Source organism: Dendrobates tinctorius, unplaced genomic scaffold (assembly GCF_039654945.1).
Source record: "Dendrobates tinctorius isolate UK_male_01 unplaced genomic scaffold, ASM3965494v1 ptg000032l, whole genome shotgun sequence".
In the NCBI taxonomy this organism is placed as follows: Eukaryota; Metazoa; Chordata; class Amphibia; order Anura; family Dendrobatidae; genus Dendrobates; species Dendrobates tinctorius.
Genome location: NW_027361700.1, coordinates 4,971,918 through 4,988,207, shown reverse-complemented (window position 1 = coordinate 4,988,207; position 16,290 = coordinate 4,971,918). Strand labels below are relative to the sequence as shown.

The following is a 16,290-nucleotide window of genomic DNA, read 5'->3' as shown; positions in this document are numbered from 1 at the left end:
CAGGTGGCAGAGCTCCACTGATCAAATCAGCCTCACTACCTCCTGTTACCACCAGAGGGAGTCTGGAAGGAGAACTCACAACTGGTGAACCAGAGAATGAACACACAACAGCAGTCATTACTTTTGAGACAGTACCTCTTGACACGCCAAGCATTCGAGCACTGTGTTACACTAGCGCCTGCCATACGAGCACCAACAATTTGGCCTCTTTGAAAATCCGAGAGGTCTGCCATTGGTATCAGGTTCTCATCAATGTTCTTATAATTCTGCAAAACAAACAGTTAATTTACATACACATCACATAACACAAATAATCAACTACAAAACATTACCATATGTCACGGTTTGCATGTTTATAACATGTTCGAAGATTATGATTCCAAAAAGTTAGGGTTTCCATTATTTTGTCCAACCCCTGTAAGTATTTGATACCTTGCTGATTTTGTAAGTTTGCCCACTGACAAAGACATTAACAGTCTAAAATTTTTAAGGGTAAGATAATTTTATACATTGAGAGATAGAATATCAAAAATAAAATCCAGAAAATCACATTGTATAAATTACATAAATGTATTTGCATTTTGCAGTGAGAAATAAGTATTTGATCTCTCTGGCAAATAAGACTTAATACTTGGTGGCAAAACCCTTGTTGGCAAGCACAGCAGTCAGACGTTTTTCATAGTTGATGAGGTTTGCACACATGTCAGGAGGAATTTTGGTCCACTCCTCTTTGCAGATCATCTCTAAATCATTAAGATTTTGAAGCTTTTGCTTGGCAACTCAGGGCTTCATCTTCTTCCATAAGTTTTCTATGGGATTAAGGTCTGGAGACTGGCTTGGCCAGTTCATAACCTTAATGTGCTTCCTTTTGAGTCACTCGTTTGTTGCCTTGGCTGTCTGTTTTGGGTCATTGTCTTGCTGGAAGACCAAGCCAGGATCCATATTTAATGTCCTGGCGAAGGGAAGGAAGTTGTCACTCAGAATTTTACGGTACATGGCTTCATCCATTATCCCATTGATGCGGTGAAGTAGTCCTGTGCCCTTAGCAGAGAAACACCCCCAAAAGCATAATGTTTCAACCTCCATGCCCGACAGTGGGGACGGTGTTCTTTGAGTCATAGGCAGTATTTCTCTTCCTCCAAACACGGAGAGTCAAGTTAATGCCAAAGAGCTCAATTTTTGTCTTATCTGACCATAGCACCTTCTCCCAATCACTGACAGAATCATCCAGGTGTTCATTGGCGAACTTCAGATGGGCCTGCACATGTGCCTTCTTGAGCAGGGGGACCTTGTGGGCGCTGCATGATTTTAAACCTTTACGGCGTAATGTGTTACCAATGTTTTTTTTGGTGACTGTGGTCCCAGCTGCCTTGAGATCATTAACACGTTCCGCCCGTGTAGTTTTAGGCTGATCTCTCACCTTTCTCATGATCAAGGATAGCCCACGAGGTGAGATTTTGCATGGTGCCCCATATCGATGTCGATTGACAATCATTTTGTATTTCTTCCATTTTCTTACTATTGCACCACTAGTTGTCTCCTTCGCACCCAGCATCTCACTTATGGTTTTGTAGGCCATTCCAGCTTTGTTTAGGTCTATGATCCTGTCCTCGACATCCTTATAAAGCTCTTTGGTCTTGCCCATGTAGTAAAGGTTAGAGTCTGACTGATTAATTGAGTCTGTGGATAGGAGTCTTTTATAAAGGTGACTATGTAAAACAGCTGTCTTTAATGCAGCTAATTAATTGATTAGGAGCATCTAACTGATCTGTAGGAGCCAGAACTCAATGGTTGGTAGGGGATCAAATGCTTATTTCTCACTACAAAATGCAAATAAATTTACCATATTTCATGCACTATTGACATGCACAGTACAAACAGGAAATATCCCAGAAGAAGAGTAACATGAGAGCCTGGAGAGTGTCGTGAGACTCACATGAAGAGATGTTTCGGTGAAATGGCTGGCAATCCGGGAGTCGATGTGCTACAGGTAGACAGGGGACCTGATGATGCGTGCCGGGTGTCCGTTGCTCCAGTCTGTTCAGCGTTGTTCTGACTCTCCTTGACCTCCCAGTACAGAGGTCGCACTGACGTCACTACAGCACGCTCTCTGTGCCGAGACGTCACAGAGACTCAGAACAACGCTGAAAAGACCTGATCGGAGCAATGAATAGAGCAATATATGGGACCATTTTACTACATAGAGCCTTATATGGAGCCATTATTCTGTATGGAGCATTATATGGTTCCGATAGATGCTACTGTGCAAGTGCCTCTGCTGGCTCCTTGTTGCTGTAGCAAAAAAATGTTTACTACAACAAAATGCAGCCAAAGGCGGTGTATGTACAGCAGCATCTATCGCGTTCCTATAGATGCTACTGCGCAAGCGCTGTTGCTGTCGCCATTTTGATGAAGTTTTTTTTTTTTTGCTGCATGTGGGAAAGGGTTTAAAGAACAACCCCTATTAAAAAAATAAATAAAAATAGACCAAAGTATTTTAGGAGCACTGACTACATGGAATCTGAGCTCCTGCTTAGGAAAATAGTACAGCAATTCAGAATGGACTGTCGTTAAAACGGTAGATATGACAGATGTAAAATGTCATACATGCAGAAAAACAAAAGGCCCTAAAAAGACAAAAAACACAAGGCCTTTGACAGCTGGTTTAAACACAAGACAGAACAAGTGTTTGTGGCATGTTGTGGGGCATTATTACATGATGTGCTCCAATGAGCAAACACTGCCTGAGGACACAGAGTTCTCCTACTTACCAGCAAGCACAGGACAAGTCACCTACTGTAGATATCAGCGCAGGAATAAATCCTGACATTATCAAATACTGCAGCCATTGGGTCACTTATAATCAACAGTATCACATATAGAGGCGAATTAGGCCAGGCAGGACATACCAGGAACATAGAACCAATGTGACACTATAACTAATTAACAACCAATATCTGCGCAACCAGGGCTTAACAAAAAGGGAACCTGTGACATCGGTTTTACTTCTGCTTGATTTCTCTGCACTGGCACATTGCTATAACAACAAATGAGGTCATTTTTGTCGTGGTACTAGGACTTAAACAGCCATACCACTAGTTCAAGTATTGAAATGGTCCAGACAGGATCCCTTTAAGATATTAATCGAAAGGTATAGAATCGCCAAGCCTTCCTGAAAGTCACACAAATCCATAATGACCTAGATCCTTGCTATTGCTCTGCATGATGCCCACTATAAATATGCCCTTCCCTTCAGCCTGGATTCCCTTTGGTGTAGCACAATACCATCAAAGCAAAACTGAATGAAAAACGGATCCAATGGCATCTTTGGTGCCCAGGTGGCATCATTCGTCACATGTGACAATAAGCGGCGTTGGTCCAAAAAAATATTGCATGCACCATATTCTGTTAGCCTACAAATTTTGGTGTCCTGTTCCAGGACAAGAAGTCAGACAGCTCAATCACTTAATAAACTGGAGAGATCAGGATAAAAAGTGCTGTAGGGTTAGATAAGTAATTACGGTATGTGGACCTATGGTAAGAGACTCTGGAGGCTGGGGCTGCTCGCAACTTCAGGTTCAACAGCCAACGGTAGACAGGGGTGTAAAGTTTTTTGTTTTATAAACTTTCTTGTTGAGGCATCTTGTAACCTGACCAAATCACTTTCATTATGATGCAATGTAGCGTGAGATCTTTGGCTTCGCGAGTTGCGCCTGTAGTTGCTGTGTTGCACCTGCCATCTTTTTTAATAAGAAGCACCACCCCATCGTCCTAGTCATAGGTCTGCTATGTAGACAAATTGTCTCTAAACAATAACATAAATGTCCTTGAAGCAAGACATATCGTCATCGTAAGCAAGTGATGCAGCAATTCCTCCTGGAATGGCTCCAATAATTCTGGCCATCTCTCGAATTGTGCCATAAGTATAAATCTATTTTTGCTTTTCGCTATGGATTAAAATGGCATAAAACCAGTGCATTACAGGCACAATCCCTGCATATTTGCCTAAAATCTGCATGACCGGATATTACTAGTTGAAACAGTATGAGTGATGACTGGGACGACAGCTAATCTGGAGAATGGACGGCTAGAAATAATGGATTTCATAACATAATGGAAGCAAGAGAAATCTGATCCGTTCGCTTTCCTCTACCCTTTGCCCTGGAGAATTTATACTGTGGAGGCATCTCTGCCCACATCTGGCTAATTGGAGGATGTGATATTATGCTGCTGGTCGTACATTACAGTAGTAACTACTGTTTGTCATGGCAGATCTCAAAAAGTGAAAAAGATGCACCCCCGACCTTCTGTCTCTTCCCCACTATCCCGTAGCATGTAAGTCCGCAAGGACAGGGTCCTCTCCCCTCTGTACCAGTCCTTCATTGTAAATTTGTTTACTGTTAACGATATCTATAACTTTGTATGTAACCCCCCCCTTCTCATGTACAGCACCATGGAATTAATGGTGCTATATAAATAAATAATAATAATGTATAAAACATGTCCACACTTCTATAAAAGCCACTTAGCCCAAATAGCAGTGAGAATTAAGCCTTCAACTCGAAGACCTATGAGACAGACTGCTTTCTTTGGAGGTGAATCTTGGGGCAAGTTACAGCTCTAACTGTCCCTATACATATAAGCAAAGTTTTTGTCCAAATTCCCCAAAATTTTAGAAGAGAATGGACATGATTAAATAATAATTAAAAAAAATAATAAAACTGTACTCAATGGTTCTAAACCATCTGTTGCTCCAGCGCAGGCAACTCGCCTGGAAGAAGTTTAGTTCTTAGCTTATCTGACCACCAAGGCCTGTGACTGGCTGCAGCAGTCAGATGGCTTCAGCAAGATGAAATTTGACAGGAAGCCATACAAACCTTTATGTCGGACAAACATCAAATGTGTATAGGCATTCTGTAATGCTGTAGATAAGCCCCTCGACGTAACCTGAAAGATTAGAAAAATACGTTAGATTATACTCACCGGGGGGCGGATGCGGTGGGTGTCGTGGTCCGTTCCGGCACCTCCCATCTTCATACGATGACGTCCTCCTCCTTGCTTCTCCCTCGGCTCCTGCGCAGGCGTACTTTATCTGCCCATTTGAGAGCAGAGTAAAGTACTGCAGTGCACAGGCGCCGGACCTCTCTGACCTTTCCTGGCGCCTGCGCACTGCAGTACTCTGCCCTCAACATGGCAGATAAAGTACGCCTGCGCAGGAGCCGAGGGAGAAGCAAGGAGGAGGACGTCATCGTATGAAGATGGGAGGCGCCGGACGGGACGGCGACACCCATCGGACTGGACCGAACACCGGGGTGAGTATAATCTAACTATCTTTCAAGTTACATTGGGGGCTTATCTACAGCATTACAGAATGCTGTAGATAAGCCCCTGATGGTGGTGGCCGCAGCTTATAGGGCTAAAATGGGGTGACAGACTCCCTTTAAAATAAATTATTCTCTTCATTCTCTTGTAGTTTTATAGATAATATACTAAAAGAAACGCTGTATTGGTGACTTCGGGGGATGGTATATGGACCGGTAGTAAGGTAGAATACGCTAATGGCCTGGGATGAACTAGACGTCTTTGACAAAATAGCGGCGGCGAGTTATTACTTGTGAAATGTCTCACATGGCCTATCAGCATGCAGCTCATGGCATGAATAATGCAGGACGAGCTCATCTACAGCAATACTCCCAACATCTGTTAAGTGGTGCTCAGTTATATTACATATATTATGTCTGAATTCAGAAGAAACTTGTACAAAACTCTACCAGAATGTAGAGAAAGAATATTTAATTATGTTATCATAAAGAAAGATCTATAATATTTAATAAAATACTAATAGTTGATCACCAACTAAGGTCCTCATAATTGGATTACCGTACATGTTTTATATATAATATCATTGCAGTGTTTGGGCCACTACAAATAATGAACAAAAAGAAAAAGAAGAAGCATTTCAGATCAGGTCCCACGCTGCTTTTTTCATCCTTAGATATCTGCACTAAGGCTAATGAGTTTATTATTTTATTACATATTCTGCTAGTTGTAGTTTAGACATCTTTTGGACAAACATCCATAGCCCACCAGTATAATTAGTTCTAATAAAAAAGGGCTTATTTGTCTGGAGACCAAAGAGATGGCCACACATGACAAGGGGAAAAAAACATTCCAGAATCTGTTGCAGATCCACAATATACATTGCAAAGAAAGAAATCCACAGTGAAAAGCTGATACCATAATCCACTCCTGATTTTCCGTTTGTAAATTTAGACAGGTCTTGTTCCAATGGGTGTCGCGGTCCGGCACCTCCCATCTTGTAGTGGTGACGTCCTCTTCTTTGCTTCCCGTCGTGGCTCCGGCGCAGGTGTACTTTACCTGCCCTGTTGAGGGCAGAGTAAAGTACTGCAGTGCGCATGCGCCGGACCTCTCTGACCTGGTCCGGCGACTGCGCACTGCAGTAGTCTGTAGTTTGCTCTGCCCTCAACAGGACAAAGCAGAGTGCGCCTGCGCAGGAGCCACGACGGGAAGCAAAGAAGAGGATGTCACCGATAGAAGATGGGAGGCTCCGGACCGGACCGCTACACCCATTGGACTGGACCCGGACCGCCCCTGGGTGAGTATAATATAACTCATTCTTCTTATCTTTCAGGTTGCATCGGGGGCTTATCTACAGCATTACAGAATGCTGTAGATAAGCCTCTGATGGCGGTGCCGGCAGATGATAGTCGAAAAATGAGGTGCCAGATTCCCTTTAATAAGTTCTTGTGTTTATTGCAGTGGTTTTTTTTTTTAAATTGCAACAAAATTCAGGGCACAAATGTTCTGGATATGGCCACAGATTTTGCTGGAAATACACTGCGGATTTAACCAGGGCTATGGAGTCGGTAAGCCACAGTTGCGACTCCGACTCCTGGATTTTATCAGGCTCCGACTCAGACTCCGGCTCCTTCATAAATGGCCAATTCATAACAACAAATTTACTGTTGTAAAATATTAAACATCGTGCTTATTCAGTTTCTCACCATCATATAAGTAATCAGACCACTTAGAGCAAAAACTACATTTATTAGAATACAATTAGAATATAGCAAATAACTTTTATAAACTTTTCTAAACTGTAAGTACATATGCAATAAACACTTTTATGCAGTTAATAAGAAGAAATATATAAATTTGTCCTCAGAAAAAGTATTGCCTCTGTCAGATCCTCCTTCATGGATGCCCTCAAATCTGATCTAATTATTTTGAGAGCAGAGAACAACCTCTCTACACTAACTTGTGTTGGTGGCAAAGCAGTAACCACTCGGGCAACATCTCTGACAATGTCAGGATACAGAGGAATCGCTTGTTGCACTGTTATTTTTGATGAACGGTCAAATTTCTCAATTTCTTTTAGTGCACATGAAAAATTCTGCTGAAATGTACTGGCTGTGTTCCTTGATGGGGATGACTCTTCTTCTATGCGGGAAAGCTTTGCACGGTCCTTGTGATCCAGATATTTTTCAAAATTAAATTCTTCATCAGTTGATGATGAGGGTGAAGATGTGGCAGGACGACCAAATTCTTCTTGTTCCTCCTGACTGTTCTGCAACCCTTTCATCCTTACTGCTATTTCAAACAGAGCTTCTTTTCCTTTACTTAGCTGTTGATCATCTAGAAGAATCCGATGCATTGGGTCTACATAAACAGCTGCCAAAAGAATGTTATTTTGTAATAGTAGCTCCTCTCTCCGTTTCATTGATGTAGCAATGCCACTTGCAATTAACCCTCCTCTTTGGGACAGGCGAAACATCAGGTTCTTCCACTCATTTAAGAAAATACCTGGAGTTAAGTCCTCTGCTTGTAATTTTTTAGTCACTGTAAATGGGTGCTCTAGCAAATTTTCCAGCTCAGTCACCTGATTCCACTGACTTTCATTTAGCGTCAGTTGAGGGTTAGCCATGTCTACAAGAAAGGTTTTCAGTTCAACCAAGCGCTGAATCATTAAGTAAGTACTGCCCCATCGTGTGGCTTGATCAATAATTGCCCCTTTTCCAGCACATCTCTTAAAAATTGAGTCAACTTTAGGGGTTCTGGCAACAGTAGCCAATTTTCTCACCTTGCCAATCAGTGCAGCAGCATGTCCTTCTTGCAGACTGTCTCTTATAGCCAGCTGTAGCGTATGCACAACACAGCGCACGTGATGAATGAAAGAACATATTGACACAGTTTCAACAAGATCATCTAAACTATCATGTTGCTGTTCATCTGAAGCAACTTCAGTTTGCTCCTCAGTTACAATACTGTGTTCCTCTATTTCAAACATTTCTGTGTCTGTGAACCCAGAATGTTCTTCTAGCTGCTGGTCACCATCATTACTCTCATTCATTAGCTTAATAGTACTTATCATATTTGAAGCATTGTCAGTTACGACAGAAAGAACTTGCTCTTTTTTAAGTTCATAGTCTTGCAGAACCTTTTCCACCAAGACCTGGAGAAACTCACTGGTGTGATGAGCTTTGGTGTCTTTTACTGCCAATGTGTTGGTAACTATTTCATTTTTGTCACAAACAAATCGGACATTGATGGCAAAATAGTTCACTCTGTGACGTGTGCAGGCATCCATTTTAAGAAACAGAAAGCGTCCCTTGAGAGTTTTTTTAAGTTCTTCCTTTTGTTTAAAAGCTTCTTCGATTACTAATTTTCTAATACTCTCTCTCTCCAGAGAAACACCAAGCTTGCGGGCCATTTCCCCATTCAGACACATAAAAGCTGGTCGTGAAAATAATGAAATAGGCACACTATCCTTTACAACAAGCTTTATGATCTGTTTTTTAAATGTATCTACTGTCATTGTCACAGTAACTTTGTCACTGACAAAATATCTTGCAACTGATGGCTGCAAAGTTCTCTGCTTCTTTGTTTGGCTGGAAGAGCTGGGCACTGGTTCATTGGTTTGGATGCAGTCTTTCTCATCCACTGCTTTCAGTACTTCTGGATTAAAGCGCTGTAAATGTCTCTTTAGATTAGAAGCTCTGGTGGGAGCATTTTTATCTTTGCCTGAATATGCACTCATCTTGGCTTCACAGCATTTGTTTTCGTCTGGATCATTTGTCATACACTGACAGACATAATGTTTTCTATCTTGAGTGATGGTGAAATGTTCAAATACAGCTGATTTAATGTGATGCTTCTTTGACATTCTCAGGTTTTTAATTCTGCATTCACAATCCAAATGACAATTGTTTTTCCTAAAAACAATTGTACAAAATTATTGCCAGGTCGTACAACTGATATAGTGGTCAGTAATACTGTTATTATTCCTCATGTACTCACAGTTAACTGATGCAAAGTTTGTTGAAAGGATAATACTTCTTACAGTCTTCCTCTTCTGAGTAGCAGGCAGCTGTGAGATGCTTGGAAGACGCACACCTAGTATGATCTAGTCTAGAGGAGGAGCTTTACTACTAAGAATTTGCAACACATTTTCACTTTCATACATTGTAAGTAGGGGGGTTGGGGCAGCATGAGGTTAACCAAGTATAAGATTAGATAAGGGCAGTGGAGAACAGTGACACACAAGAAGTAAGAAATGTCTCTATCTCCAGCAGAACTGCTTATCACTGTTGTTCATAGTTTGATAGAACATATATATTTGAGCAACATTTATAAAATTCATATGAAAGTTCAATTATGAAATATTAATACATTTTTTTTAAAGCTGGAGTCGGAGTCGGTACATTTCTACCGACTCCAACCAAAACTAACTCCGACTCCACAGCCCTGGATTTAACTTGGCATATTGAAATGGATGCAATATGTGGGCAAACAACTGTAGAAAGTCACCTGAAAAATTCAGAGAAAAAACCCAGAGTGTGCTCGCCTCGGGTGAACAGACCAATAAACAAAACCAGTGAGTGAAGTGTCTCCATAACATGTTGTGTTACTGTTCTGTTATTACAGATAGAAAGGTAAGAAAAAAATTGACAACTACGTTTTACAAATCTCCTTGTCAAAGAGGTGTGTCTTCACATAATCTGACAAGATTGGACACCGTCAGAATGGGCAAGGACACACCGCTGAGAGGTGAAAAACAGTGATCAATTTATTTATTGATTTCTATGAGAAACAGATGAAAGGCACGATATAGACTTATGAGAAAAGCTGCCTAAGAAATGCTAGTTTAAGATAAAAAAAATCAACCAAAAAAAAAAAATATATACACCTAAGTCACGCCAGTAGCACTGACAGACCCTCTTTTACAGGTATTTTTTTGTTTTTCTTCCCAAAAAGGACTGATAAAAAGTACACCTAAAAGCTAAATACATGGATGTAAACAATTAGAATAATAAAAGACGATGCAGTTTCCAAATCTAAGTCATGCTGGTGCTAACTGGCTCCGAAGAAAATAAAGCAAAACTAAATTCTTAGGCTAGGTGCACACTATTACAGTGCTCTCTGCTCAGCAGTAGGTCAGGGGTTTCTGTTGGAATGCCCAAAATACAGGATTCCCACGGAAACCCCAACATAGTCATTTTGGACACGGTGTGGTTTCCATCCCGCAGCGTTAGTGACTCAATTCTGGATTTCTGGCGGAATCATGTTTTTTGGGGATTCTGACAGATATCCACTGTAGCGCTCGGTGAAAAGCGCTGCATGTTTGGGAGCTTTGCTCCTAGAAAGAGACCGTACTGGACTGTATCTCTGGACTTAAAACTGTACCTATGAAAACACACCCAAACTTTATATACTTACTATATTATCTTACTATATAAAATCAATAAAAAATAAATACTATATACTACTCTTCATATGCAGTCATCAACATACTGGCATTATTAGAAAGTCCTTAATTACTTGTATGTCTTTCAGCAGCAGAAGACCTAAGGGTATGTGCACACGTTGCGGATTTGTGTGCAGATTTTTCCACGCAGAATCCGCAGGTAATATGACCTGCATTTTACCTGCGATTTCCTGCAGATTTCGCCTGCGTTTTTACACCTGCGGATTCCTATAATGAAATGGGTGTAAAAACGCAAAGGATTCCACACAAAGAATTGACATGCTGCGGAAAATAAACCCCTGCGTTTCTGCGCGGAATTTTCCGCAGAATGTGCACAGCGGTTTTTGCTTTCCATAGGTTTACATGGTATTGTACACCGCATGGAAAACTGCTGCAGATCCGCAGCCAAATCCGCAACGTGGGCACATATTCTTTATGCTCTTTTGGCACAGGGCCAGCCTGACATCACTTCCAGTGGTCATGTGTTATTGCTCAGGAAACGCAATGCTCGAATAATGGACCACAATGAAGTGTGATGTTGACTGTGGTCAAACTACAAATGTTACTATATACCCCCCATGCTTAAAAAGTAAATTCGCCCATTCCAACTATTTTTTATTTTTTTTTTTTAACAGAAACACAGCACCCCCTAGTGAATGCCCACAGTATTAAAAAAAAACAAAAAAAAACAATGTCACCCCACTGACATTATTAATAATAAATTTTATTTCTTTAGCGCCGACATATTCCGCAGCACTTTACATTTCAGAGGGGGTTTATACAGACAATAGACATTACAGCATAACAATAATCACATAGATTATAACAAATACCAAGAGGAATGAGGGCCCTGCCCGCAAGCTTACAGTCTATGAGGAAAGAGGGAGACACGAAAGGTGGGTGGTAACAGTTGCCCTGATTGTATGGACCAGCCATGTTAAGTGTGTAACAGTACAGACGCAGAGGGCTAATGGATGCATAAAGCATGTGGGAACATGATGCAGGGAACCTGGTTATGGTTAAACTTTTGCCTGTGCCACACAGGGGTAGATTAGGTTAATGTGTTGAGGCAATAGTCCAGTCTGAATAAATGCGCTTTCAGGGCACGCTTAAAATTGTGCGGATTGGGGACTAATCGCATTGACCTGGGAAGTGCATTCCAAAGAATTGGCACAGCACGTGTAAAGCCTTGGAGACGGGAGTGGGAGGTTCTGATTGTTGAGGATGCTAACCTCAGGTCATCAGCAGAGCGGAGGGCGCGGGTAGGGTGGTATACTGAAAAAAGGGAGGAGATGTAGGGTGGTGCTGTGCCATGGAGGGCTTTGTGGGTGAGGGTAATAAGTTTATACTGAATTTTGGAGTGGATGGGTAGCCAGTGTATTGACTGGCACAAAGTAGAGGCATCGGTGTAGTGATTGGTGAGGAATATGATCCTGGCTGCAGCATTCAAGACAGATTGGAGAGGGGAGAGTTTGGTAAGAGGGAGACCGATTAGAAGAGAGGGAGGAAACACAAAGAGTTCAGTCTTTGACAGGTTCAGTTTCAGATATAGTGAGGACATGATGTTAGACACAGCGTTTAGACAATCGCCGGTGTTTTCTAGAAAGGCTGGCGTGATGTCAGGAGAAGAAGTGTATAATTGGGTGTCATCAGCATAGAGATGGTACTGGAAACCAAATCTACTGATTGTTTGACCAATAGGGGCAGTGTACAAGTCCTTGAGGAACCCCAACAGTAAGGGGAAGGTGAGAGGAGGAGGAACCGGCAAAAGATACAGTAAAGGAGCGGTCAGAGAGATGGGAGGAGAACCAGGAGAGAACGGTGTCCTTGAGACCAATGGAACAGAGCATAGTGAGGAGGAGCTGATGATCCACAGTGTCGAATGCTGCAGAGAGATCCAAGAGAATTAGCATGGAGTAATGACCATTTGATTTAGCTGTTAGTAGATCATTACAGACTTTAGTGAAGGCAGTTTCAGTAGAGTGTAAAGAGCGGAAACCAGATCGGAGAGGGTCGAGAAGAGAGTTATCAAAGAGGTAGCGGATAAGACGGGAGTGAACCAGGCATTCCAGGAGTTTAGAGATGAAGGGAAGATTAGAGACAGGTCTATAGTTAGCAGCACAGTTTTGGTTGAGAGATGGTTTTTTAAGTAGTGGATGTATGATGGCATGCTTAAATGAGGAGGGAAAGATACCAGAAGAGAGAGAGGTTAAATATTTTAGTTAGGTGAGGGGTGACAGCAGGGGAAAGGGACTGGAGGAGATGTGATGGAAATGGGTCACTGGTGCAAGTGGTTGGGCGAGAAGATGCAAGGAGCCTGCTTACTTCTTCTGTGACTGGTTCAAAATCAGAGAGTGAGCTAGATGCAGTGGGGGAGGGAGGACAGTGCATGGTATGAGGTGATTGGGAGATAATTTCCTGTCGAATCTGGTCAATTTTTTCTTTGAAGTAATTGGCCAGATCGTCAGCTCGGAGCTCCGTGGTTGGGGTCTGTATTCTTGGGTTGAGTATAGATTGAAAAGTTTAATAAGGACAAAACTAAAAGCTTTTGGATAAGATGAAAGCTGTGTAACCATGTGACAGGAGAACTTTCTTTTTCACTATGCAAAGTAGAGATCTGAATGTCAGGTTACATTACATGGTAATAACATCTCTAATTCCATCCTATATGCAAAAGAGAAAGAACCTAAGTGACCATTAAATATGAGAGACAGAACCAGATCACATACAAAATACACACAATCATTATCGGGCATTGCCAAATTCCCCCTTCAGAATGTCACTTCTACACAGCGGCTTCAAGAATGGTGATCTTTGTGGTATACAAAATATATTTTTTGCAAGGCAGCAAAAAACCCTTAGACTCCTACGCAAAGCTACTCTATACTTAAGGTATACAGAATATGGCAATACAAACAATTCTTAAAAGTTCGCTCTCATCGTCCAATGTGAATATAAATGGATAGTGCTAGTAAAACAAGAGTGCAACTTTCCGATTCGTGCTTGCAGCTGGTCGGATTGCTGCTGTGCACTCTTAGCGGCTGATCCAGGACCATCTTCAGTCCCACTGTGCTCCACTGAACATGCAGAGGTAAAGTTTCCTCATGTAGCAGCATCAGGGTATATGAGATGGACAGTAAACACTGCGGGTTGGACGCTACATACTTGTGAAGCATCAAACCTGCAGAGTCCAGGCGTTACAGTATAGTGGATGGGATTTTAAGAAATCCCATGCCCACTATGCATCCATAGACACCTGCAGACACGGACATGCGGAGCATCTCTCCAGACCGCAGCATATCAATTTCTCTCGTGGAGACACGCATCTTCACCCATACAATATGCACTGCGTCCAAAGCGCTGCTAGTTCCGGATCGTCAGCACACATCCTCAGAGGCTTCACAACGCTGCTGGTCTGAACAGTCAATCAAGTGGAAGTGTCAACCCCCCAGCAAGCAGAAAGCCAGGATGGAGCAGTGCAAACTTGCTGGATAGGATACAAACCATAAAGGACTACCTTGTGTATTTTTGTGACAACTGAGGTAAGAGTCTCTTCTCTATCTACTGATGTATCCAGGCACATAGGATGCTCCTCCAAGATCCATTTAACCTCCTGTTGCTGCCAGTAGTTGAGCATGTGCAGTGAGTGCTGTCTCTCCCTGCTGTGTCTCCACCACTGGCAGAGTGTATTCTGCTTTTAAAATACACTCTATTCCTCTTGTACATCAGTCTGTCAGCAGGGTTGCATTTTCTGCCAGTGTGTTTTTGTTGAAAACTGTTTTTTGCCACTTACATAGTTTATTACATAGTGTGTATATATATATATATATATATATATATATATATATATATATATATATATATACACACACACACACACACACACATACATACATACACTACATATGTAATCGATATTACCTAGTGTATTACATAATTACAATTTTTTGTGTTCTAAAGTTGTATTCCAATAAATATATCTTATGTTCTATCTGAATATCTTGATTATTGTATCATAAAAATGATTAAATGTCTGATGTTCACATTGTACTACAATAAATTTTTCACTTAAATATAAGCAATATATGTGGGAGTCGGAGAGTCGGTGTAAGGGAAATTGAGGAGTCGGAGTCGCAGGTTTGGCTTACCGACTCCACAGCCCTGGTCAAAAGAGCGGCATTTCAAATCACTTATCTGTCAGCAGCAGGCACCAAACACAAGCTCAGCAGGCAGAGTAGAGTGCAGGACTGTTGAGCTCTGCTATTGACTAGCCAACAGATCAATTATATAAAAACATGCAACTATGTTGATGTAGATGGCAGAAGATGAAATCCTTCAGGCGGAGTACAAATAGGATTGTATTCTAAACAGAGTAGCTTTGTGATGTGCCAAATTTCTGCACTGGATGCAGCAGAGTATAGCATAGCAGAAAAGTGACGGAAACAGATAGAAAAGGGCCCCTGTGTAAGAACAGGATATAGACCTACTACAAAAGCACAATAGTTCTGTCTATGAGAGTAGCTGTGTGACAATTTGGAGGTGGAAATGGGCTCCTTTACCAAGAAAGTGGGAATAACATTAATAAAGTATGAAAATTAGCTCTCCTCTAGAAGGAAGAAAAATCTCAGTCACGCACCTCAAAATAGTTGTATTGGGACTCCCGTCACTTGTTCACACAGACTAGGACACTAGTAGAGCTACTTTGAAAACTTCTGTCCCCTATGGAGCATATGCTATAAGCCAGTGCAAGTGTGACTTTTTGGGTAAGAACTTATTGTGACTGCAGTGCTGCCTGTTGGGAGGAGATGGAATAAAGCAGTCACTATTGGAAGGGAAACCAGCACTGTGGAGTCAGTAAGCCTAACCTCTGACTCCTCAATTTACGTTACTCCCGACTCAGTTTGAGTAGCATGTCAATTCTTTCAGTGCTCCTGCAGCATTTTTGTAGTCTATTCACACAAAGAAAGCAATGAGAAAGTGCACAAATGCTGCAACAAACCGTATATTTCTCATCTGTATTCTACGCTCCGTGCCAATCGCAGCATGCTGCGATTGTCAGCGTACTACGCCTGTAGTATGCCAATGCAAGTCTATGGGTGCGCAAAAAATACGGATTACACACGGACCACACATGTGACTTGCGAGAAATACGCACCCGGTGTCTTTTAGCAAAGCCGGCAATTCAGTGCGCTATACAGTAAACTCACACTGACAGGTTTAATAAAGAAACGAAAGAATAGATATATACACATAGAATACATATATATATATATATAATGTATTCTATTATATACACACATACATACACACACGCATTCTGTGTGTCTATATCTATTCTTTCATTTCTTTATTAAAACTGTCATAGGGCTCCATTATATGTCCATTTTGAAAGCCTGCGAGAAAATCTCGCCATACGGATGCCATACGGATTGCATAAGGATGCTGACATGCGCAAAATACGCGACCACACCTTGATTACGGATGACATACGGAGCACTATTTAGGGGTCTGTCATCCGTATTACG

General features: G+C 41.7%; 1 protein-coding gene across 2 annotated transcripts in view; it reads right to left on the bottom strand.

The window, feature by feature from the left end:
- STAT3 (signal transducer and activator of transcription 3) overlaps nt 1-16,290 on the bottom strand; it is a 140,090-nt gene that overhangs the window by 104,094 nt on the left and 19,706 nt on the right. Inside the window, exon 1 of one of the 2 annotated variants that reach the window (XM_073572341.1) lies at nt 4,878-4,899. The exons of the other annotated variant lie outside the window; for it this stretch is intronic. The gene's annotated coding sequence lies outside the window, so the exon portion shown is untranslated. Of the gene's footprint in view, nt 1-4,877; nt 4,900-16,290 lie in introns of those variants that run through there. 2 annotated transcript variants of the gene reach the window in all.